At 44.3% G+C, this 23,674-nt stretch overlaps 1 long non-coding RNA gene across 3 annotated transcripts in view; it reads left to right on the plus strand.

The window, feature by feature from the left end:
- Positions 1-6,446: 6,446 nt before the first annotated feature.
- Positions 6,447-23,674, plus strand: part of LOC146177253 (uncharacterized) — a 56,197-nt gene continuing 38,969 nt past the window's right edge. Inside the window, exons 1-3 of one of the 3 annotated variants that reach the window (XR_014701017.1) lie at positions 6,447-6,588; positions 13,369-13,553; positions 21,520-21,677. This is a non-coding gene — a long non-coding RNA (uncharacterized LOC146177253). Of the gene's footprint in view, positions 6,589-6,952; positions 7,095-13,368; positions 13,554-21,519; positions 21,678-23,674 lie in introns of those variants that run through there. The other 2 variants (XR_014701015.1, XR_014701016.1) reach the window with 2 other exon arrangements.

Genomic DNA, 23,674 nt, shown 5'->3' on the forward strand with positions numbered 1-23,674 from the left:
TAGCTTTGCCAGACTGTTTTGAGAAAAAGAGTATGCGATTAATAACCTGGACAATAATCATTTTCCTTCGTTTTTTTTCTTCATGTATTTGATCGTAAGACAACTTTGTTCGAAAAGAGCTCCTTCAAAAATAGTATACAAATACCACAAAACTGCATGCTGTCTTCAAAGTCGGCGTGTACGCATCTCTTCTCTCGCCCAGTCAGGAACGCTCGCCACCAACTTTCGAGCTGCGGGGGTGACACAGTTGCCCCGCGCTTCCCACCATTTCCCCCCTCTTTTCCGCCCTTCCTTCGAAACGTCCGAGCGTGAGGTCGGTTTGTTTCCTCCGGGTCTCCCTCCGTGTACGCATTTCTCTTCTCCTGCCGCGAAGTAGTGTTTTTAGAATTTGTCTCTTTGCTTGCCTGCCGCGGCCAAGGCTTGCCAGTGCCCTACGCATAATTTCTGCCCCCGTGTGCGTTTTCTCTTCTGTCCGCTTCTTTTATTTTACACAATAGCCTTGTCCTCCCTTACAATGAGAAGTTGCGTCTACTCAAGTGCCCTGCCATATAGCGGACGCATTTCAGTGCGTGATACGGGCTAAATGCGGTGTACGGGAGCTTGTGCGCCAAAATATAACTGATGTTACATCACCTACAGCTGCGCTTCGTTATAAGCAAACAGTATAATGACATGATTACACATGAAATCGCGGTCACCTTGTGGCTTGCTGTTTATAAGAACTCGGTAAATAATTTTACTAACAGCTATAAGGTTCACTAAAAATGTGAGCGACAAGTTAAACAAACAATAGCAATAATTAATGTAACAAAACATTTACACTAAATAGCATGTATCATTTTGTTCCATACTAAGCGCAAATAACATAACATCGCGAAAAACCAAAGCCAAGTAACAGGCAAATTTAAAAAAAGTAGCAGTCGTGCTCTTCATAACTTTTTTTCAATGTACCGCCTCAACAGTCGGGCCGACGCATTGCCGCACTCTTGTCATTAACCTGGCGCCGTGTCCGGCATATAGTCCGCCCAAAAAGTCGGGCCAAAGCCCGTTGCGAACTACTTGCCGAAATGGCTGGCGGATACTTCCGGGCCGACCGCTTGCCGTGGTTTACTAGCCGACTAAGTAGGCTGCCGACCATTTTCCGAACGTCGGCCACACGTAAATGGTCGGCCAAGGATGCCTGGGCGTCTTGCCGTACGTGATCTCCGCGTATAACACGGCAGTCCAGGAGGCGACCAGAGCGACCCCGTTCAAGCTTGTGTACGGCAGGGAGCCCACGATGACGCTCGGCGCAATGCTGCCAAACGTAACCAACGAGGACAACCATGGCATCGGCGCCTACCTGCAGCGTGCAGAGGAAGCCCGACGACTGGCACTTCTGCGTATTAATGACCAACTGCGCACCGACAGCCGACGATACAACTTACGACGACGCCACGCAGAGTACAACCCAGGAGACGAAGTGTGCATATGGACATCAATTCGCCGTCGCGGACGAAGTGAAAAGTTGTTGCGTCGATACTTTGGGCCGTACAAAAACATTCGCCGCGCGGACCACTGGACTATGAAGTCATTCCAGACAGAACGTCAGCATCACAAAGGCGACGCGCACGCCCAGAAATCGTACACGGTGTACGACTGAAGCCATATTGCGCGCGTTAAAGAATCTGTGGTTTTCAAACTTTGCATTGTTTATGTTTAAGTTGCTTTGTTTTGGAACATCGAGGCGATGTTTTCTTTTTTAAGGGGGGAGTAATGCCGCGAAACCTTCAAAACTGTATTTGTTGTTTTTTTAACAGCCGCCGGCATGTGGCCTTATCACTGTGATTCTGGCACGCGTGTCGTTTCTGTATCCTGTGTTTGTTTATGCTCGTTATCGCGATACGACGCGTGATCATTTTAACGCGGTAGCGTTAAGGAGCTCGTGTCGCAGAAAAGCCAGTGTCGTGGCGTCGGCGGCGTTGGCAGTGAGCGATAAATCCCGGCATGCACTTCATAAATAAAAAGCAACTTACAAAATGGGCTGGGTGTTAATCGAACCAGGGCCTCCGGAGTGTGACGCGGAGACGCTACCACTCAGCCACGAGTTTTTTTTTTCTTTATTTCCGAAGTATACATGAACAACAAATGGTCACACTTAATAAAACACTTCAGCTGTCCTTGAGCTGACGCGTGTGAGGTTAAAATTTCTTTAATTTTACCAGGTCATCCAGAACTTCTGCCCACTGTGGTGGGTCGGGGATCGCGCAGATACATTCCCGTAGATAAACAGCACTTTCAACAAAATTTTCACGTACACTGCGAATGTTAATATCTTCATGCCTTACTTGCATCCGTGTTTTCCACCAGCTGTGGAGGCCCAGAAGCATTATTAAATAATATAGTACGTCTTCGTTCTCCACCGGTAAAAACCGGATGCCATAAGGCTTTAGTGGCAGCTCTTTTTTATTTGTTCTTTGTAGCACGTCCCAATGAAATACTGCATCCTAGCAGTCTAAGAATATGTGTTCAATTGCCTCTGGCTTCTTGCAAAGCTGGCAGTTTGTCGTCCAAGGAACATAGATTCCTTTTTCGTGAAGCCAGGTTTTGACGGGTAGAGTGTTCGAGTGCAGGACGTTTTGGCAGCCGGTCGAACTGGCATCCTCTTCACTCGTTTTAAAATATCCTGCCCTGGGCCTCCATGGTAAGGCTCCCGATACAAAGGTGCCGGCAGCATGATTTCCACTAGGTCCTTATACAGCTTTTTCTTGCCAACACTGTACAAATATTCACGAGAAAAACGCACTTCTAACAACTTGTAAGAGAGAACTACCTCGCGCAAAAATCCTGTGACAGCACCACGCATGTTTTCACTTGAGGAGACAACAAATCCGGGTAACAGCCTTTGCAGCCGCACTTGCATGATTGTTCTTAAAAAGGTGCCATTTCGGTCGCGAAGAAAAAAAAAAGCGCGATACCACATGGCGCAGAAACAAATGAATCAAACCGACTCCTCCGCTTTTTAAAGAAAAAAATAAATTCGTTCGCCTCGTCTTTTCGCAGGTCGAATTCCAAAGAAAAACCGCAAACACACGATGAATTTTTTGAATGGCAGTTCGTGACGCGCATAGAACATTCATTACATACCATATCTTTGAAATCAAAAACACATTGCAGATGAACGCGCGTGAAAACATTGACAGTTGCCTTCCCTGCCATGCTTCCGCTTTCCCTCGCACTCTATTTGTTTCTTCTTTCCAGCGTAAGCTAGGATCGCGATAACATTGTAGGGGCACACCCAGATACTGCATTGGCAAGGAAGACCATTGCAATCGGGAGAAAGAAGCCGGTTCAGCATCCCATAAGCCGTGCCAAAATCTGGAGCTTTTTTCCCAGTTAACTGGCCACTCAGCCACGAGTTCGATGCTTGAAAGCAGCACAAAAGCGCTTCTAGTGAATGCGGTGTTGCCTTAGAAACGTGCCGTAGAACCCTATACTGCGGTGTATATCGGTAATTATAAGCATGTTACTTACCGATGTCGCAGTTACACGAGTAACGAAGTACGTTTCTGCTACATTTCTTCTGCGCTCGGCGCACATGCAGATCTATCTTGCGGCAAACACAGAAGAACCCCTCCTTGCAAGGTGCGGCGCTGCCCCGACAGGTGGCGCGCCACTCGCCCTTGACGCTATCGCGTTCCACTCGTGAAGGCGAAGCTTAAGCGTCCTCCAAATTTTTCTTTGTCGCGAAAGAAGCGCCGAGATCTGTCTCGAAGATTCCGATCCCTTGCGTATGTTTCCACACTGTTCCAGGATGTAGTAGTAGCAGTTTGCGACGTTATCTAGATTGTTCTGAGCAGCCTTTAAATTGAGCGTTGATGAGTGTGACGGGCATTCTTTGTTCGACGATCGATGAGCTTGTTTCTTGCTATTGCCGCCGCCAAGATTCTGAGTTCTTTTTCGGGCGCAAGTCAGCCCAATAAAGAGTTAATTTCAGTACCATCAAGCCTGTGCCTTCTTTTGATGTCAACGGCCTTGTCACCACTACGTGACAATATTTGCCATAGTTTGCTTAGTTATGATCTCAATCACCCTGCCCCTAAATTCATAACATAGATGTTGGACCATATCAATAATGTCGCTATTCCGTAATGAAAAGCAAATGTTTTATTTCAGTCGTTCCTATCACACCTATCGGTTGATCTGTTGAGTGGAGTCATCTTCCCGCTTCAATCGCTACAATATTGCTGATAACCAATGCTTCAAAGGGGCTTTAGATATAATGTATGAGTAGGATCATTTATTTTTGTACTGCTATTTATTTTGCTGTGTTTGTTTCGCTGGATGCCTTTTTATGTATTTTTAACCAGAAATTCATGAGCTAGTTAGATAATAATGTCTGACTATAAGTCATCTCTTCTTTGGAACACCGAGCATTGTTCTGCACTTTGTACTTTTTTTAACTATTCTCTGTCTAATGCCTCTGACCTTAAAGGTACACGAAGTAAATAAATTATAAACAAATAAATAAAAAAAATTAATTTATTCACACACAATAAATACGGAATGTTAGCAGGGGAATACTTACAGGTGCCAATTGCACTGAATCCAACTTCAAAAATCAGGCTGTTCGCATCCTCAACAGCAGTGCATACCGCCGAATGCTTTCCCTTCGCTGCGTCGACCAGTACGTCTTCTGTGCTATAAATTTGTGTGATTCTTTCCTAGCTATTATGTTTTTTACACTAATATACAACAAACTCCTTTATTCACAAAATACAGGTATTTAATGAATTTTAGCCTTGGGAAGTTTGCGGCTGAGAACATTTTTGGCGACCTCAAGTCTTCACTAATTATGTAAAACGATGTTCTTGTTCCGCATGCATTCCTCTCTGTAATAATTTGCCACTGACTTTAATAGTGCCGATGTCATTACCTAGGCTTAATTCCAACATGAGCTTCTTTTTTGTTCGACAAATGAACAGATTATAGATTGCTTCACTTCCTTGTAGAGTTTCTACTTTTTACAAAAAATTTCGTCATGTTATTTATTTGACTAATGTCCAATCATATTCCCTCCCTCCTATAGTTACCTGTATATACCTCCATAATGAATTCTCTGACTACGCTGTATTTTGATTGTGCACATACAGCATGCTATATAACAGTTTTTTCTTTGATCATTTATTTGTGGTTTTCCCCTGATATTTACTCCCGATTTATAAACGCTTCTGCGACAGTATCATCAACTGTTTTAATGCTTAAGGGGGATACGGAGCTAAAGGCCAACTTTTAAAAGTTTACACAAATACTATAGATTAATCTGGAATGCTTATCTTCGTCTTAGTATAATGTAATCCATATTTCATCATTGTATCACACATAAAAAAGAAGTTGTAGCTGTCGCAATGAGCAATTAAGTGTCTAATTTCAGAAAAACCATCATTTCAAAAAATTATGATAATATAAACTTTTGCACTGAGAGCCTATTGGGTGTCTCGATAACGCTCGTTGGGCTGTTGTGTGCGCCTGACGTGAGCACGGGAGAATTGCGGCAGCGGAACCGGTTTTCAACAGCCCAGAAAGAAGGCGTTCTGACATTCTCCTTGCCCGATGCAAAGGCCTATACTACGCGCTTATGTTTAGATAACTCAAAGGTGCAGGATAAAGCCGATTTCCGGTTCTTCATGACATTGTTCTTAACAAATCAGCAATTAAAAACAAACTGCAGGTTTTCTGGTGTAATTATTTGCCACGCGTTTTATTATTTTTTTTTTTTGCAGGAACATTGGAAATCCTAAAGGTACACCTCATCTCACGTTGTTCCCAACAACATTTTTGTCCAAATACCCACCTGAAAAGAGTCTCTTTAGAAACAGTTTTGAAATTGCAGTTTTCCTCATGATTGCTCTCTTGAAAAAGGTTAAATATCAAAAAAAGATAAGTTCGAGGATTCCATAGCAAAATATTCATATTTAGGGCCCAGATTAATAAATCAAAGTGATCTAGTGCCTGCGTTGGGACGTTTTTTTCAACATGACACTGCTCGCCTGTATACGAAATTTTACGAGCCTTTCTAAGTGTTATAAATGAATGTTTTCTCTTCTTCAAATATGCGGCCTTCCCAATTCAAACCTACGGCTGTCACTAAGTTTTTGGTGGAAATCTGCCACAGAGGAGATAAATATGCAGTATGTACTGATAGCAAATAAAATTGAAAGCAATATCTGATTTTCATCAAGTACTTTGATGAAGCGAACAATTAGGCCTCTAAACCAAGTGCGAAGCGCCGCAAGACATTTGATACAAACGAAGAAAAAAACGTTAGACATAGAAAATCAGGCACTTGAAAAGGTATTTAAATTTTTTTCCAACACCATGTTTATCTTGAGCCAAAGCTGCTGTCAAGGTAATTAAAATTCATTATGTAAATTAGTTTCTTACTACAGCTGTTCAGGATATAAAAGGGAAAAGCTCAGATCATAGGACGCTTTATCAAAAGACTATAATATAGGGCTTCACACAGCAGTAATGCATATTGCTAATTTTCTTATCCTGATCGCACCTGGATTCGGCATTTATTCTTCCTTGGCCCAAGAGATTTCTGAGGTAAGATAAATTTGAATGGCCACTCTAAAATGTTTGAGTTTAAAGAAAAGAGATGTAAAAGTATTACGGCGAAAATCTGCTTTTAATTTCAAATTCCGGGCTCACTAAGTGTTTCGCCATTGAACTGAAGGTTCTAAGTTTGTGGCATTCAGCAACGTTCGTGACAGACATGTATATTTCAACCTAAAATAAAGTAAATGCTCATGAGATCTTTAAGCCGAAGTGAGACTAAGCTACGCCATACCGAATCTGTTATGAAAAGCAAAACCGGTCATTCATCCGGAATTTCGTGAGTGGTTGGTGTTGCTTATATGACAGTCCCACGCGATCGCTAGTTGTTAAATACCCCATTCCTCGCAGCTCCATCTCAGCTGATTTAATGCAAGTTCATTAAACAATACGGAGATATCACGGAATCAAAGAAATGCGACCTGCTTTGTCGAAGTGCAGCAAGCCGTCTGCGTTTGAGATCTGCACCGACATATATTTGCATACACCACGCAAAGGTAAAAATATTTCCTTACCTCGAGGAATTTGCAAGTAAATCGTATAATATTGGCCCTATATATCAATTTGGAACAGTGGGAGCAGAGTACTTTGCATACTAAGGTACCAATTATTGAACCGAATCATTAGCTCCACTTGTAGACGCACAGCTTGCCCCGGCCATCGCGAGATCTGCAGGGCAGCTTCTATGAAGACTGCACGTAAATTTAGATGATTTCACCGGCAAGCTGTCTTGAAAACATTTTAAGACACGAAAGAAGAGATAGGATTTTTAAGAAATCACAAGCCCGACGTATACCCGTGGTCACCTCATATGGCAGACTAGAGCTTTCGTTTCCCTGCGGCGCCTATAGGTACCACCACATCGACCTCAATATCGGCATACGTGTTGACATACATATTGACATAATATCGGCCTCAACATTGACCTCAAAAGTAAAATAAAGCAGTCCACCGATTGCTGGATGGCTGAGATACACAGTGCCACTAGAGGCGGACCTAGAAAATTCTGGAACCATATAATCTGGCTAGGCAAGAAGAATCAAAGAAAGCAGGACCGGATTCAAGATAAGGAAGAAAAATGTTTAAGCCTTTGTAGGTCGAATTGTTTTGAAATAAACTTCCCCAGATGGTCAAATTACTTTACTGCGGATTTTGAAAGTTCAATCTGAGTAAAGCGGAGGAAAAGTTGCAGGAAAATATTTGGAACCTTATTTTGCTGTCAACGTTGCTCCACACTCCAAACTCAGGAGACTCAGGAAACCACAAGGAGAGCAGGAATACCTCGTGAGCGTGAACGATAACCAAGCTAACAGCACCCCCAATAAAGATGGAAATCAGGTTTCTGCGGCCCATGCACCGGGAGCGGCCATAAAGATAAAAATCAAGTTCGCGATCACCGTTGGGGGGGGGGGGAGATGACCTGAACTATGCAAGGGCCTTGCCGCAGATCAAGCCACAAGCTGCAGCTAGGATTCAGTTATTTTAATTCCCTGCGCGGGAGCGCCCATAACGATGAAATCAAGTTTCGCGCCTCCGTGGCGATCACATAGCGAAAGCAAAACGGCGATAGGGCGGCGGCGTGGCCGCAGACCAGGCTGCAGCTAAAAATCACTTCTGTTTATCTTCGCAAGAGGGCAGCGCAGTAACTTTCAAGCGCTTCTTGTAAGCCCCAGGAGGTGGCACCACCTCCCAGTGAGCATGCATCGTCAATAGACTACGTAATTTAAAACGGAGGATTGAAACCGTACCGGTACGGCAAAATTCATGAGGGACAGAAAACCGCCGCCTTACATGTACGGCAAAAACCCTCAAAGGTATAAAAGGAGACAACACAGTGAACTACATTACATCAGTTATAGCCGAGCCAATAAGAGCGACGATAGGGTAATATCCGCAAATCAGGAAGCAACAAAAGACAGCATAATACAAAGTAGCTAAGAAATGACCAAACTAAACTGGAAAAAGGCAGAAAAAAATATTGTTAAAAGTACATCTATAGAAATAGATGCGATTCCGATCAAATCAAGTTGATTAACGAACTTGGTCGAAGAAGTAAGGAAACGTTGTCAAAACCTTTAGAAACAGTCATAACGAATAAGCAAATTCTGGACAGCTGGCGGCAGATTAAAATGAATTTTATTTATAAAGGGAAACAGAAAAATGCCCATAAAATCAAACAGGCCGATTACCAAAACATCTGTTATATACACTAAGTTGGCCATGCAGGCGGTGAAATTGAAGATGCAAGCATGGGTAAAAAGTAACAAGATACTCGGAGAAGTTCAGAATGTCTTTAGAAATGGTAGGCGCTTAGATGATAGCCTGTTCATGTTTACCCAATGCATCAAAATATCTAGATTGGAAAATAGACCTTTGTATAAATAGGCCTTCCTGGATATAAACGGGGCGTACGACAACGTAAACAGAGAACTCCAGTGGGACATATTAAAAGAAGAAGGTATCGGTTATGAGATATCTAGGTTCCTACAGGAAATATACCTGGATAAAAAATTAGAAATTACATGGGAAGGAATAAGAGGTACAGAAGCTGTCAAGGTATGCAAAGGATTAAGACAAGGTTGTCCTCTATCACCGCTGCTGTTCATGCTTTATATAGTTACTCCGCGTAACGGCGCACTGAGAAGCAGCAGCAGAAGAAGAATAAAAGGAAGCGAGGCGCGCGCAGACTGATCCGGGTTTCTGAGCCGTGTGCGTCCGTTCTTCACACGACGTTCACCTGTATTAAAACCATTTCATCCGTTACATTTGGTGCTAGGTGCTGGGTAAAAACGTTCTGGATCCGCCAGTGTCTCGTCGCAGACGTCGTGTAGCAGGTTTACCACCTTCATCTCCTCAACAGTACCATTCAATGGCTACCACCCGCACGACGCAGACTCATGAACAGCGACCTGAAGAGACGACGACCTTTCCCCACCAACGAGAGCGGCGTACGTTCCACGGTGCGCCCGAAGATGAATATGAGGAATAGCTCCGATATTACGAAAGATGCAGCAATTACAACAGCTACAACTCGATCTGTACAATGTTGTCTTCTTCCTCGCTGGCACGGCCCTGACGTGGTTTGATAACCACGAAGAAATCATGGCGAACTGGGACCGATTCGTTAAAGAAATTACGAATTCCTTTGGGGATGCCGTTGCGAAGAAGGAACGCGCTGAGCATAATCTTTTAAGAGAGCCCAGCTGCCCGGTGAGACATGCGCACGTTACATCGAGGAAATATTAAAAATTTGTCGCATTTTAAACCGGCAGATGTCAGAAGAAGACAAGGTAGGGCAGTTTTTCAAGGGGATTGCTGAGATTGTGTACAACTTCCTAATTTCGCGGGATGCCCTTGCCACAGTAGCAACTGTCATGAAGCAGTGCAGGGCATTTGAGGCGTTAACGGCACGTCGGATAGCGCTCACATTTGGCCATCTTTCTCATGTGACAACTGTTGCCGGTATCTACATTCCGGAGGCTGAAGACATAGCTTCTGTGGTCAGGAGGATTATACGCGAAGAGCTGGATATTCAGCGGCAACGTACAAATTTCTATGTACCTTACCACCCGACATCGAGGTCCGTATCACATGGGAACAGCGCACCACCATGGGTTGCACAAAATAACAGGGAACCATCTTACAACGGCGTGGAGCGGACCCTGCAACCAACTTCACACCCTTATTTTCAGCATCCAGCCCATACAGATGAAGTGCCTCGTGATGCTCCTCGTCGCACTTCTGTCACCCCATCTCGGCCTCGAAGGGATCCTGAAGTGAACTACCAGAGCCGCCAGTCACCCGTATTTTACGGCTGTGGGGGCAGCGGACGTATCTTCCGCTTTTGCTCGCTGACGCGGAACTAATAACTAAACTCGTAGACAGATATGTCGGCGATACAACATCCCTCCCTCTTAGGCAATACGGGGGCCCACCTAACGAAGCCCTCGACGCGCCCATCTCAGAAGCGGAAGATAGAGCCAAAATCCTTAGCTTAAAGACGCGATCAGCTTCCGGCCCCGGTGGAATAATAAATAAAATGCTACGAAACCTAGACGGCGCTTCCATAACAGCACTCACCAACTACATGCAAGAAGTATGGAGTAGCGGTCGTCTTCCCCAGCAGTGGAAAACTGCAAACGTTGTACTAATTCCAAAACCTGGCAAGCCCCCGAAATTGGAAAACCTCAGACTTATTTCTCTAACCTCATGCATTGGCAAGCTTATTTAACGCGTAATCCAAACAAGGCTAACTAATTTCATGAAGAAAAACGACCTGTGGCCGCACGAGATGGTCGGGTTCCGACCGGGCCTGTGCACACAGGATGTAATGCTCCGATTACAACATGACATAATTGACTCGATATCCAGAGATGCGAAGGTAATTCTAGCACTAGATCTAACAAAAGCATTTGACAACGTAAAATACCAGGCAATTCTCGCGGGACTACAGGAGTTAGGAGTCGGCGAGAGGACATATAATTACGTAATGGGTTTCCTGACAAACAGGACGTTGAAACTAAAGTTTCAGGACCTAGAATCCCCACTGTCCACCTGGGAAGTAAAGGAACTCCGCAAGGCTGGTCGGTGCTCTCCCCTTTCTTTTTTAACGTGGTGATGAGAGGCCTTCCTGCCGCTCTTAAAGTCATAAAAGACCGGAAGTTCAGCATTTACGCGGACGACGTTAATCTCTGGATGAACAACTGCAGCGATGGCAGCATAGAGGAACGCCTACAGGCGGCGGCGGACACCATTGTGTGCTACGCGGCCGAAAGGGGTCTTTCGTGCTCTCCGCAAAAATCCGAACTTTTCATATATAATCCAAAATCAATGAGGTGCAAGGGCGACTTTAACGTAGAAATTAAGGTCGATGGCAAAACCGTACCAAGAGTCAGCAAATCAGAATCCTCGGACTTTTTATTCAAGAGGACGGTTATAACGACGGAACGATAAAAAAAATTCACTACCTACGCGACGCAAGTAATATGAATATTTAGGAGGACTGCATTCAAAGGCAGAGGCCTCAAAGAGAGCAGCCTCTTGAGACTGATGCAGGTGTACATAAGTCGAATATGCTATGCCACACCGTTCCTCAACATCAGGACCAATGAAGAAGATAAGATAGACGCACTCATCAGGCGTTGCGTCAAGAGGGCGCTGGGTCTACGGAACGCCAGATAGAAATAGGAGTGCATAATAGCTGGACGGAACTTTCTGAAGCCATGAGAATCGCCCAACATGGAAGATTAAGCGGGTCGAGCACGGGTCGAACCATCTTAGAATGGGTGGGTCGAAAAATAGATAGGGGCACAGCCGACAAGGTAGCCCTACCACCACAATGTCGCGAGAATATCATTGTCCGCCCTTTCCTCCGCAACATGCACCCAGAATACCACAAGGAGAGACGGGAGAAGAGAGAAGAAGCACTGGTCAAAAGGGCAAAAGAATTCAGAGTAAAAGAAGTTGCCTACGTAGACGCTGCAAGCGGCCGATCAGGGGCGGCAGTCGCCGCGGTAGTCGATGGTAGCGGCGCACCAGTCGTCTCCGCACCATCCGAAGCAGAAACGTAGACACGGCTGAAGAGGTCGCAATAGCGCTCGCTTGCGTCGGAACGAAGGCTAGATTGACCTTTCAGTTCAGTTCAGGCGTTCAGTCGTGTCCGACTCTTCGTGACCCTATGGACCATGTCACGCCACGCTTTCCGGTCTCTCACTATCTTCTTAACATGACATAGCTTCATCTGCAATGCCTCGAGAATGCCATCTAACCATCGCGTTCGCTGCCTACCCCTTCTCCGGCGACCCTCAACCTTTCCCAACATCAAATCTTTCTCCAGCGACTCCTCTCTTCTCATCAGATGACCAAAGTAGCTGAGCTTTAACTTTAGAATTTGACCCTCCAATGAGCAGTCAGGGTTTATGGTCGACAATATCGACTGATTTGATCTTCTGGCAGTCCAAGGAACTCTTAAGAGTCTTCGCCAGCACCACAATTCAAACGCGTCAATTCTTCGGCGGTCAGCCTTTTTCACAGTCCAACTCTCGCTTCTCTACTTTTTAAGGCAGGGTCTCGCAAGAAGCCGCCCGAATTCTAAAAGCTGCAACTAAAATCGATCGCAAAATCACCCTAATTTGGGTCCCAGCACACACGTCCGTCCCTGGCAACGAGGCGGCCCATTATTTATCCCGAGATCTGTACTTCCGGGCAAACGCGGAGCCGCCCGACTGCCAGGCGATGGACGAACGTTTGGAAACCTATAAAGAAATAATCAAAAATTATAGATTAGAAAGACGTCTGATACCGCCACCGGATCCAAGCTTAAATAATAAAGAGGCCCTAGCCTGGCGGCGATTACAAGCCGGAAATTTCCCAAACCCTGTCTGGTTGTTTCACACCCAGATAGATGAGAGAAAAAATGATAAATGGAAAGCCGGCGAAGCGAGGGGAACCCTCGACCATATACTTTAGGAATGCCCTAAGTCTTCGGGCGCTAGGGACAACATTAAAAGTAGAGAAGCCTGGGTAACCCTGCTGAGAAGCGACGTCCCCGCTGACCAGCAGAAATCCGTCCGCCTGGCGGCTGAGGCCGCGGATAACCAATGTATATTTGCCAGTCCTTAGTCGCGGAGGTTCCAGCCCCTGTTCCTCAGGCCTGCGTGCCAGGAGCGGGGAGTAGGGGGCCTCCTAAATCGGTGGAAATTAAAGTTTTAATCAATCAATCATGCTCGCGCCAACAAATTACGAGCACCGCGCGTCACGAATTGTGCCCAGTGGGAGCAGCGGCTACACGCTACCTTCTACCGGCCATCTTCGCCTAAACGCCGTGCACGGAATGACTCCCCTGTGTCCGATCGCAGCATCACTCCCCCGCCGCAGCGACAACCCCGTTCGCCATCCCCACGTCGCCGCTTCGTTTTGCTCGACCGCTGGGAAACTAGGTGATGCGACAGATGGAGGTAAGGTCGCCAGACGGTCAATTTGACGCATACCTCTACCCATCGTCATGCTAAAGAACAAAGTGTCAGTGTGTGTAGACAATGTCAAAATGGATGCTTTGGTTGACACTGGTGCCACTGTGTCAGTTATGAGTCTTTCCTTTAAGAACCGCTGTCGACACAAAGTTATGTTCGTGTGGGACAAGAACACTATGTTTTGTGGAGCTGGGTGTGAAACTTTAGTTCCGGTTGGCCTGTGCTTAGTTTCAGTTGTAATTGGTGAAAATTGTTATAGGACAGAATTCGTTGTATTGAGACGTGCCTCACATGACGTTATCTTGGGTGTTGACTTTTTGTGCAAGTGTGGTGCGACTTAGACTTTAGTGCTGGTGAAAATTGTATGCTGCCGAACATTGTCCCCGCATTAGTAGATAAGGTGTTCAGAGCCATCAAGGAGTTCTCGCCCTGAACGAAGATGTGCTGCTGCCTGCGATGACGGCGACGTTTCTCCCCGTGAAGTCATCTGAATCCTTCATGGGTAAATATTCAATAGTCGTCGAGCCAGATGTCTCGAATGAAGCGAAAAAAAAATATTTTGGTGCCACGCTCCATCGGGGAGGCGGAGGATGGTCGCGCGTGCCTCTGTGCTGTGAACGTGTCAGAAAAGCCTGTTCGCCTTCCTTCTGGTTTGAGAATTGAGGTTTGAGATTTGAGAATTATGTGACACATACCGTTTGGAATTATTTCCGATTGCAGAGGAGCCGCAAAAGAAATGTCTGATTATTGTGCTGAGTTTGAAGGCATGGTCAACAAATCGCTCCCGTCTAGTGAACGTCGTATTCAGCAAGACATTTTGGCAACTCATGCCCAAGTGTTCGACTTTGCGTCAAACGGATCGGGTAGCCATTTCCCAGCTTCTCGGCTACAGCACAAAATTAACACAGGACATGCACCCCCTATTCGCCAAGAACCCTACAGTGTCTCCCCGGCAGAGCGCAAGAAAATTCAAGAACAGGTGGACGAAATGCTGCACAAAACAAACATCCGAGAATCTTCCAGTCCGTGGGTGGCACCTGTGATTCTAGTGCCAAAAAAAGACAATTCTTCGCGAATTTGTGTAGAGTATCGTCGTTTGAATCCGGTAACAAAGAAAGACGTATACCCGTCACCTCGCATTGATGACGCTGTTGACTGTCTGCATTCGGCGTCATATTTCGAGACAACGCAACGACCGGTCGCTACGGCCCCTTATACAGGAGGCAGAAGGAAGAGCAGAGTCAACGCAGTTTACTGTTGAAGGCGGTGTTTTGTTCAAGAAGAACTATTCAGTTTGACGGTGCTGCCCTCCTTTTAGGCGTCCCAAAAAGTCTCCGTGCACAAGTTTTGCATGCCAAGCACGATGATATTACCTCTGGACATCAAGTTTCTGTCGTGCCCTGCACCAAATTCGGCACAGTTTTTATTGGCCACAAGTTTATGCGGCAACCAAGCAATATGTTGCGATATTTGAACAATACCAACGACGTAAGGCACGCATCACCTCGCTGACCGGACCTTAACAACCCGTCCAGCCGCCTACCTCACCTTTTGAAAAGATTGGAATTGACCTGCTCGGTCCATTCCCAAAAACTGTAGAGGGCTGCCGCAGGGTTATGGTCTGCGTTGACTATCTTACCAGATATGCGGAGACCGCTGCTCTCGCTACCGCATAGGCTGCTGATGTTTCGTCGTTTCTTTTGGATTCCGCTATTCGCCACCATGGCGCACTCCGTGTTATTATAAGTGATCATGGTCGGCAATTCACTGCTGATGTCATCGAAAAAATATTCCGACTTTGTGGTTCACACTACCGACACTCGACATTGTATCATTCGCAGACCAACGGCCTCAGCGAGCGCACCAACCGCATTTTGACAACCATGCTGTCCATGTACGTCTCGTCTGACCATCGCAACTAGGATGCAGGGCTACCGTGTGTGACGTACGCTGCAAATTATGAAGTTACCGGCTATTCTCCTTTCGATTTACTCTATGCAAGACCACCCCCCGTTTTCCTAGACACTATGCATCTTCCCAGTTTCTCCCAATGACGATGCTTCCGTTTCCCAGATACTACGCCGTGCCGAAGAAGCCCGTCGTATAGCCCGCTTACGCACACTTTCTCAAAGCCGCTCGAAAGAACACTACGATCTGCATCATCGTGCAGTAGCTAACTCCCCATGAAACTACATCTGGCTTTGGACGCCCATTCGCAAGCGAGGATTATATGATAAGTTTCTCTGCAAGTACGATGGCTCCTTTGTCGTTTTGGACCAACTGAATGACGTGAAGTACGTGATCGCCAAAGTCACGGCGGACAACCGCCGATCCCTAAAGACACAAGTTGTTCACGTGGCTCGCTTGAAGCGCTGCCATCTTCGATCTGCCTAATTTTTCGAGGGCGAGAATCGTTTGCCCGGGGGTGAATTGATACGCCGCATAGCGGCGCACTGAGAAGCAGCAGCAGCAGAAGGAGAAGAGGAAGCGAGGTGCGCGCAGACTGATCCGGGTTTCTGAGCTGTGTGCGTTCGTCCTTCATACGACGTTAACCTGTATTAAAACCATTCCATCCGTTACAATATGATAAAGATGGAATAGAGGATACAAGAAAGTAACCTAGGTTTTAGCCTGTCATATAGATTAGGCAGAAAGGCGGTAAGCAGCGCCTCAGCGGTTTAATGCATGTAGACGATTTTGTGCGGCTAGCAGAGTCACGAATAAATGCAAACTCTAGTTAAGTGTTGCGGAGACAAAGGGGACGCTCTAGGCTTCCTTTTCAGCCCAGTTAAATCGGGTCTCATGATTTTCAAAGCTAAACTGATCGTGGACCTAAAATACAAGGTCATGAAATATTCAGAGTGGCAGAATATAAATATCTCAGTGCATGGGTAAACGATGGATTGGCATACAATGAATTGCTTGAGCAATCACTTAATGCAAAATGGCGAAGAAGTGCCGTGAGAATGAAGCATATATGGAATCGTGAGGACACAACAGGTATGAGGTTTTGAGGTGTGTTAAGAAAAGAATTATGGTGCCCGGGTTTAATTTTGGAAATGTGGTTTTGTGCCTAAAATCGTAGGAACAGTCTACATTAGAAATAAATCAGAGAGCCGTCAGGCGATCAGACTTTGTGTCCACACGCAAAATCACAAATGAGGCGGTACAGAGAGATAAGAGCGGGACATCTTTCGAAGTACGGGAAGCTCAGCGTAAAATATTACATGAGGAACGCCAGAGTAAATTGGTCAGTAACAGATGGGGAGCTAAAGTATTTAAATATCTATATTTAAAAAGCGTTGACTCACAATGGAGAAAAAGAACTATGAAACTAACTAGTAAGTATGCTAGTCACAAAGACGGAGAAATAAAGAGCGTTCAGCAACAGGTGAGAAACACAGAAGGTAAAAATTGGATAAATTCCATGAAAAAAAAACAGAGTGTGGAATTATACCAAAAGTAGAAAATTCAGATCAGAAATGAAGCTTTATTTGATAACTCAATAGGCAGTGTCCTACTTTTTGAAGCTAGATAAGGGTGCCTTAGAACACGCAGCTACAAAAAGAAATTTAACAATGAAGACGACACATGAGCAGTGTGTGGTAACTCCAGTGAAACAATTGACCATATTATACTCGAATTTAATGGTATCCATCCGGAAGTCGATGCAGGCGCAGTCACTGTTCCTGCAGCTCTGGGGTTTAGAGATACCAGTGGTCGGGTGCATGAACCTGCGTTGGAAGGTAACAAATAGGATTGAAAGACTAGTGGCCTAAAATAAGAAATGTGACAATGTTAGTAATGGAGAAAGAAAAATTCAATAAAGGTAAGGATGGTATTGGTAACCGATCTAAACAATAATTAAGATATAAGGGAAAAAACGAGCATAATAGCAACTGCTACCAACCCGTTTCAAAGGGGACGCTCCGATATTGCATCCATCCGTCCATTGTATGGACGGATGGATGGTCTTCATAAATTAGAGATGACGCCGAAAACTATATTACGTCTCTTATAGGTGAGTTGTTTAGGAATTTGTGGGGGACATATAACGCTTCATAGCGACTCAGGCTATGAGAAACGCTGTAGTTGTGGGCTTCGGAAATTTCGATCTCCGGGGGATCTTTAACATCCACTGTCATCGCACAGAGGATGGACTTTTTAACTCCATCGTAAGCGGTCGCAGGGCCCGCACTTGATCGCGCATCTTTGGGAAGCTTTAGAGCCTAATCACTGCACTATCGCGGTTGGACATGCTTAAGAGTGACGATTGGGTAATCTCCTTTCATGAAGGAGCAACGCTAGAAAGCGTGATAGAAAGACGCTTATAATTTACCAGTCTGAAGTGGAAAAGTTACGGAAAGCAACAATTCCTAAATGCGGATTGGCAAGGATTCACGAAATTGTTATGAAGCTTATAAACGCTATTGGTCCAATAATAAAGGAAGAAAATTGTTAAAAGATTTGGAAGCCGCCATAAAGAATAAGCATATTCCTGGCAGCTTACGGCTGACTAAGATGAGTTTTATTTATAAAGGAAAAGGAAATAGGTTGCAATTATATCCTATAGGCCGATTACGACAACATCAGTTTTATACCGGCTGGCAATGCAAGCGATGAAAAATGCAGTCATGGGTAAAAGCTAATAAGATACATGGAGCACTTCACAAATAGTAGGAGAATAAATGATAGCCTGTTTATGATTGCGCAAATCATAGAAATAGTTAGGTAAAAAATATTTATATTTATCCTTCCTTCAAATTAACTTGGCATAGGACGACATAAATAGCGGGCTCTTGTGGAAAATACAGAAAGGTTAACATATAGATCTAACCAACAGATGAAATGCCATCCGGGCGTAGTAAAATTGTAGAATCGAGGGAACCCCTTATAATCGAGTGCGGAAGTCTCTATTAGGACTGTATTCTGTTTGGTTTGTGGATATTTAACGTACCAGAAGTGACTCGGGCTATGAGAGACGCCGTAGTGGAGGACTCCGGAAATATTAACTACCAGGGTTTCTATTAAGACCTTTATTCAGGCACAGTCACTTTAAATGAGGCCTTGGGGATTGGAGAGCCTACCGGTCGCGTAAGCCAATCTGCGGTGCAAATTACCAAGACCCGATCGGTAGATTAATGGTTTAAAAGCGAAACGTTGACGCAAGTGTGGGAATAAAAACTGAAATACGAAACTGAAATAGAACAGCAATAGAGGTATAGGGGAAATACACCAAGCATGATGGTAACTGACCCACCTCATTTCAAAGAGAATGCTTTTATAACCTATCGATCCATTCATCTGCGGTGTCGGATTTACCGTCCGTGTTCTAGTATATGTACGCTGAACACCAGCCAGCTAGGTTCGTCTCGTTAAATTGGCAGCACTTCGATGAAATTATGGTGGAAATCTTGCACATTTAGATTAAGCAGAACCCATGCGATAATGTGCGCCAATACGTGCGCCACCTTTGCAGTCTCCTGGTCTTTCTTTTGGTGATATTCTCTTGCCGTCGAGATATCTGTCGAATGCTATCTATATTTTTCCAAGAATCGCTATCCTACGCCACATTTCATGTGGCGCGGTGGTTACGGCGCTCCATTACTGTGCCCAAGGAAGCGGGATCGAATCCGGGCCTTGGCGGCCGCTTTTTTATACCAGCGAAAAGCAAGGCATCCGTGTGCTGTACTATATCAGCACACGTCAGGTCTCTGCTGTTGGTGGCGTAAATTTGTAATAAGAGAATAATTACGCATTGAGTGGACATCAAGGATATAATAACTTCCTTATTGAAATGCCTTAACCATCCCACATGTAAAGTATCGGTCGATAATTCTGGATCCCCAATAAAAAACCGACATCATAAGCGTGAGCCATCTCGAAGGAAATCAGTGTGGTTTATAGGAGCTTTTAAATTTCGTCTGGCATTCCTTACCTAAGTTTTTCCTGTTAAGCAGTTGACGCATAAAAAAAATTCACAACATTGTTCTTTCATCTCGTCTTGCTTAAATAATTTAATTTTTCTGAACTTTCATATACAATAATTGTGTCGCCTACTTTTGCACTAGCATACGCTTTCAAATTTAGCTCCTACCCACGTATTAGGGACGCACGATGATGCGTGGTGATGGACGCTCGTTGCCATTAGAACACATATTGAATATTATTAAAGATCCTAATTATGTATTTGTTATGATGTGTATTTTCGGTTGTTTCCACTGTTGATTGCTAATTATTTCTGCAAATTTCTAGCTCTACTACGGAGGCATTATGCTCTATGGTTTGCTGTTGCTGCTGTACTCGATGCTGTAATATTTCCTCACTTCTGTAATCGGCCCTTAGGGGACAGCAGTATATGCAAATTAATAAACAGGCAATTTCAGCAGACATCGCTCAAACTTCTTCTACGCTACTTTCACCTGTATATTTTTATGTATTGGAACTAAAATTCAGCATAGAGATTTATTCGGTGACAGCCTTTATATCGTTTATTTTCTGTAAAAAGCGAAGCAAACATTGAAGGGTATCTGTGCATGCCTGTAGAGGTGTAACCCTTGGATAGGATGGATAATGCCGCAGGATTTTATATTTGTAGACAAGCCATCAGATCAGTGATTTGGTAAGTCGCGCATGATATATTAGATTTTTTTTCAATATATTGGAAAAAAAAAACATAACGGAATAATACTGACTTCTGACTTTCAGAGCGATACCATCGTGCGCATTTCTCCCTTCGTTTATCAAAATTTTTATTTCGCCCTGCTGCCTAAGATGAGGGCGAGCCAATACGCGAGTCAAGATCAGTTGCCTAGCTGCACGTTCAGAAGCAGTATGTGTACCTAATCATGGGCATCAATATTGCACATGGGCGCCATTCTGCTTCATTTGAGTAAAAAAGCCGGCAGCGAGGTTTCATTCTAGCTGCGTTTTTAAAGCATCAGCAGATCCGCATTGCAGCGCTGTTTTCCAAGTACCAATACTGCCACTTTTCACTGAGCAGTTTAACCTCTTGGCAATGTCATCATTGTTTGGGACATCTATGTACATTACAAAGCATAGTTCAACTTTTACACTAGAGAAAAAAAAAAAAACTAAGCGACACTATCATGCAGTGGTAGCAATGCCATGCCCACAATAGATTATAAAGTCGTAGTAGCACTAAAAAGCTCTCGTTTGTACTTACTTTTGCCTGTAAACAATTACGGAACTTGGCGAAGGAGATATCAGCAAGCGTGCTCGCCGGTCTCCGAAACGAATTCTCGTTGCACTCGTCAGCTCTAAATATAAAGTCGGGAATAAATATCTTTATAAAGGCGTAAAACTGACAAGAACAATCTGGTACTCTCTGGAAAAAGACGCCAGTGAGTGGAACCTTTCAAGATATGTCTCATTGCATACTGTGCGAAAAGCAAACTATAAATTTGCATCTCTGCCAAAGTGAGCACAAATAAAAGAATAGAAGATCTTTCTGTGCGGGGCACACACAGTGAAAAGAATTCACATAAGCTGCTGCCTGCACTCACAAATAATGGTTACAAATGTTTGCTGCAATACGAATATTAAAACCAAATTTTTACTTTTCTTCGAGGTAGACAACGGGGTGCTGAATTTTCTTCCACTCTCCTTTGCCTGGATAGAGTACATGATCGTCGAGGGCAGAAGTTCTGTTCCTAAACACTGAAAATAATGTAATATAGTATTAATTACCAGCCTCATGCAGAACAGCAACAGTGACACTAAAGGCTGCTGCATATGTGACTGGTTCCAGGACATTTTTATTCCTTGTCGATCGAATATAACATGTTTTGAAATTGCAGTACTTAATAACAGCCTAAAAATATATTAAGAAGAAATTTGAGAAAATTTGAAAGCCAAAGAAGGAATTTGATATTGCAATCATATATTATCCATTAGAAAAATAAAATATTTTTTCGCACTTTCATTATAGGTTTTCAACACGGATGACTACATATATTTGTTTATGCGCAGTAAGGCGAAAATGTACACTATGGATTGGATTTGTGTGAGATACTACGCTCGCAAAATGCGCACAGGAAACCGCTACTGCCTGCTGGAAGAATATAAACATCGTCAGACGAAGCAGTGGTAAGCATGTCCAGTAACAAAAAGAGAACCGAATTATTATATGCATAGTATTTTTTATTCGGAAACGAATTGCAAGAATTTCAGTTGTTATATTGCGGAAAAAAGCTTAAGCTATGCGCTATTACAACACCTTTGAAGATTTAACTGAGATACATGTTAATTAGGCTTAAATAAATTTTTATCAAGAGGCGACAACTGTTTACACTACTACTGTATGTTATCCGGAAATATTGTTCGGTGATGTTGTACCCCACGGTGTGGCGCTAGGAACAGAAATATGTACAGTAATCCCGGATGAACTCTCACAGTCCGTGGGAGATCTCTTATTTCCACTGAGGACGCAAATGCCGACACTATGCTGTAATGGCGCAAAGGAACTGAACTAGCTACGGTGTAATAACTTCGTTTTTTAGTGTTTAATAGGTAAATTTAGCCATTTCTTTGCACGGAAGAATTATTTTATATGCTTTTACAAAATCACACTAGGGAAGATAGCTATGATTCACAAGTACATCATACACATATTCTCATAAAAAACTCTTACAAACGTTATGCAATCACCCATATTTCTCATACGTAGAATGATATTGGCAAGTGGTGGTGACATGGTCGTAGGGATCAAGGCGTCAAAATAGAAGACAGGCGTCATTGCACCGAAATCAATTATTTATTAGCTCTGGCTTGCCCTCGCTAAAGTATCAATCAAATCGACAGCAGCGACAGGAGCAAATGCGCTCTCTGGTCGTCGAACTGAGAATGCCCGTCGCACGATCCAGAGCGCAATTTAAAGGTGCAGAGAAAACATCTAGAAATAGGCACAGACCGTGACCAGCATAACCTGGAACATTGAAGAAACACACGCGAGTGGCCGGAATATTCTAGATACATACTGACGCATTTTGTGCGAAAAAGAAAATGATAAATGAGCACCTCACGACGAGTATGAACAGGGAATAGAAAATCGGTCCGTGAGCTAAAATAACAGTGATAGGTCACAGGCGACAACTACCGAAAAACAGCAAATAAAGATTTGAATCGTTCGCGGCAGTATTTGTATGACCATTCTACTCTTTATTTATCCTCTTTCGACAGCCGCCGGCACGCAGCCTTATCACTCAGATTCCAGCACAAGAATAGATTCTGTTTCCTTTGCTTGCTAATGCTGATTGTCTCGCGACTCAGCCTTATTATTCCGTTTCAGCACAAGTTGCCCCGATATGTATATCATATACCAGTGACTTGCGTGTGTTTCTGAATGTTCCAGGCAATGCTAGTCTCAGTTGCGGCTTTAGATGTTTCTTCGGTGCGGCTACTTTCGTCAGACATGTCGTTTGAGGAACGCCCAATGCCTGTTGGAATTATTCACAGACGACATCAGCGAGCGACGCCACTTGAGCTTCATGGGCGATAACAGGAGTCTGCGCCGTTCTTCGTGGACGACTTGGCTCATGAGTTTCCGTAGGCTATCTCTTCTTGTAGTCGCTCGTCGCTTTGGCTTGGAGTGAACATGTCAAGAGGCCAGTTGTACTGGCGCTTCCTGGAGTCCAACATCTTTCGAGTTGTTGCCGCTTCCTGGTAGAACACCGCCACAGGCTTTGGCGGAGGTTCAGAAGAGTTCATGTTTCACACCGAGTGTGAGCAAGTTCACTTTGGGTTTCTACCTCATGTTGTGATAGGCGCGGCGAAAGAGACGCTTCATTTCTTCAACGTAAGCCATGACTGACTCAGTGGGGAGCTAACGCCATGACTAAAGGAGAGACTGTGTGGTTTTCGTATTACGCACGTGAAAGCCTTCCGAATATCTGTCTTGAAAGTGTACCATTTCTTCAGATAAGCCTCACAATTCTCAATCCATATTCGAGTAGATGCCAGGAGAGTTTAGTGGACTTGTCTTAGCTTTTTTTTGTCGTTCCAGGCGTTGAACGTTGCCACACGGTCAAACACGTCGAGTCAGTCTTCCGCGTCCTTACCTGGTCGTCCTTGAAAGCAGGGGGTTT

Source organism: Amblyomma maculatum, chromosome 10, assembly GCF_055883805.1.
Source record: "Amblyomma maculatum isolate TAMU_Amacu chromosome 10, ASM5588380v1, whole genome shotgun sequence".
NCBI lineage: Eukaryota > Metazoa > Arthropoda > Arachnida > Ixodida > Ixodidae > Amblyomma > Amblyomma maculatum.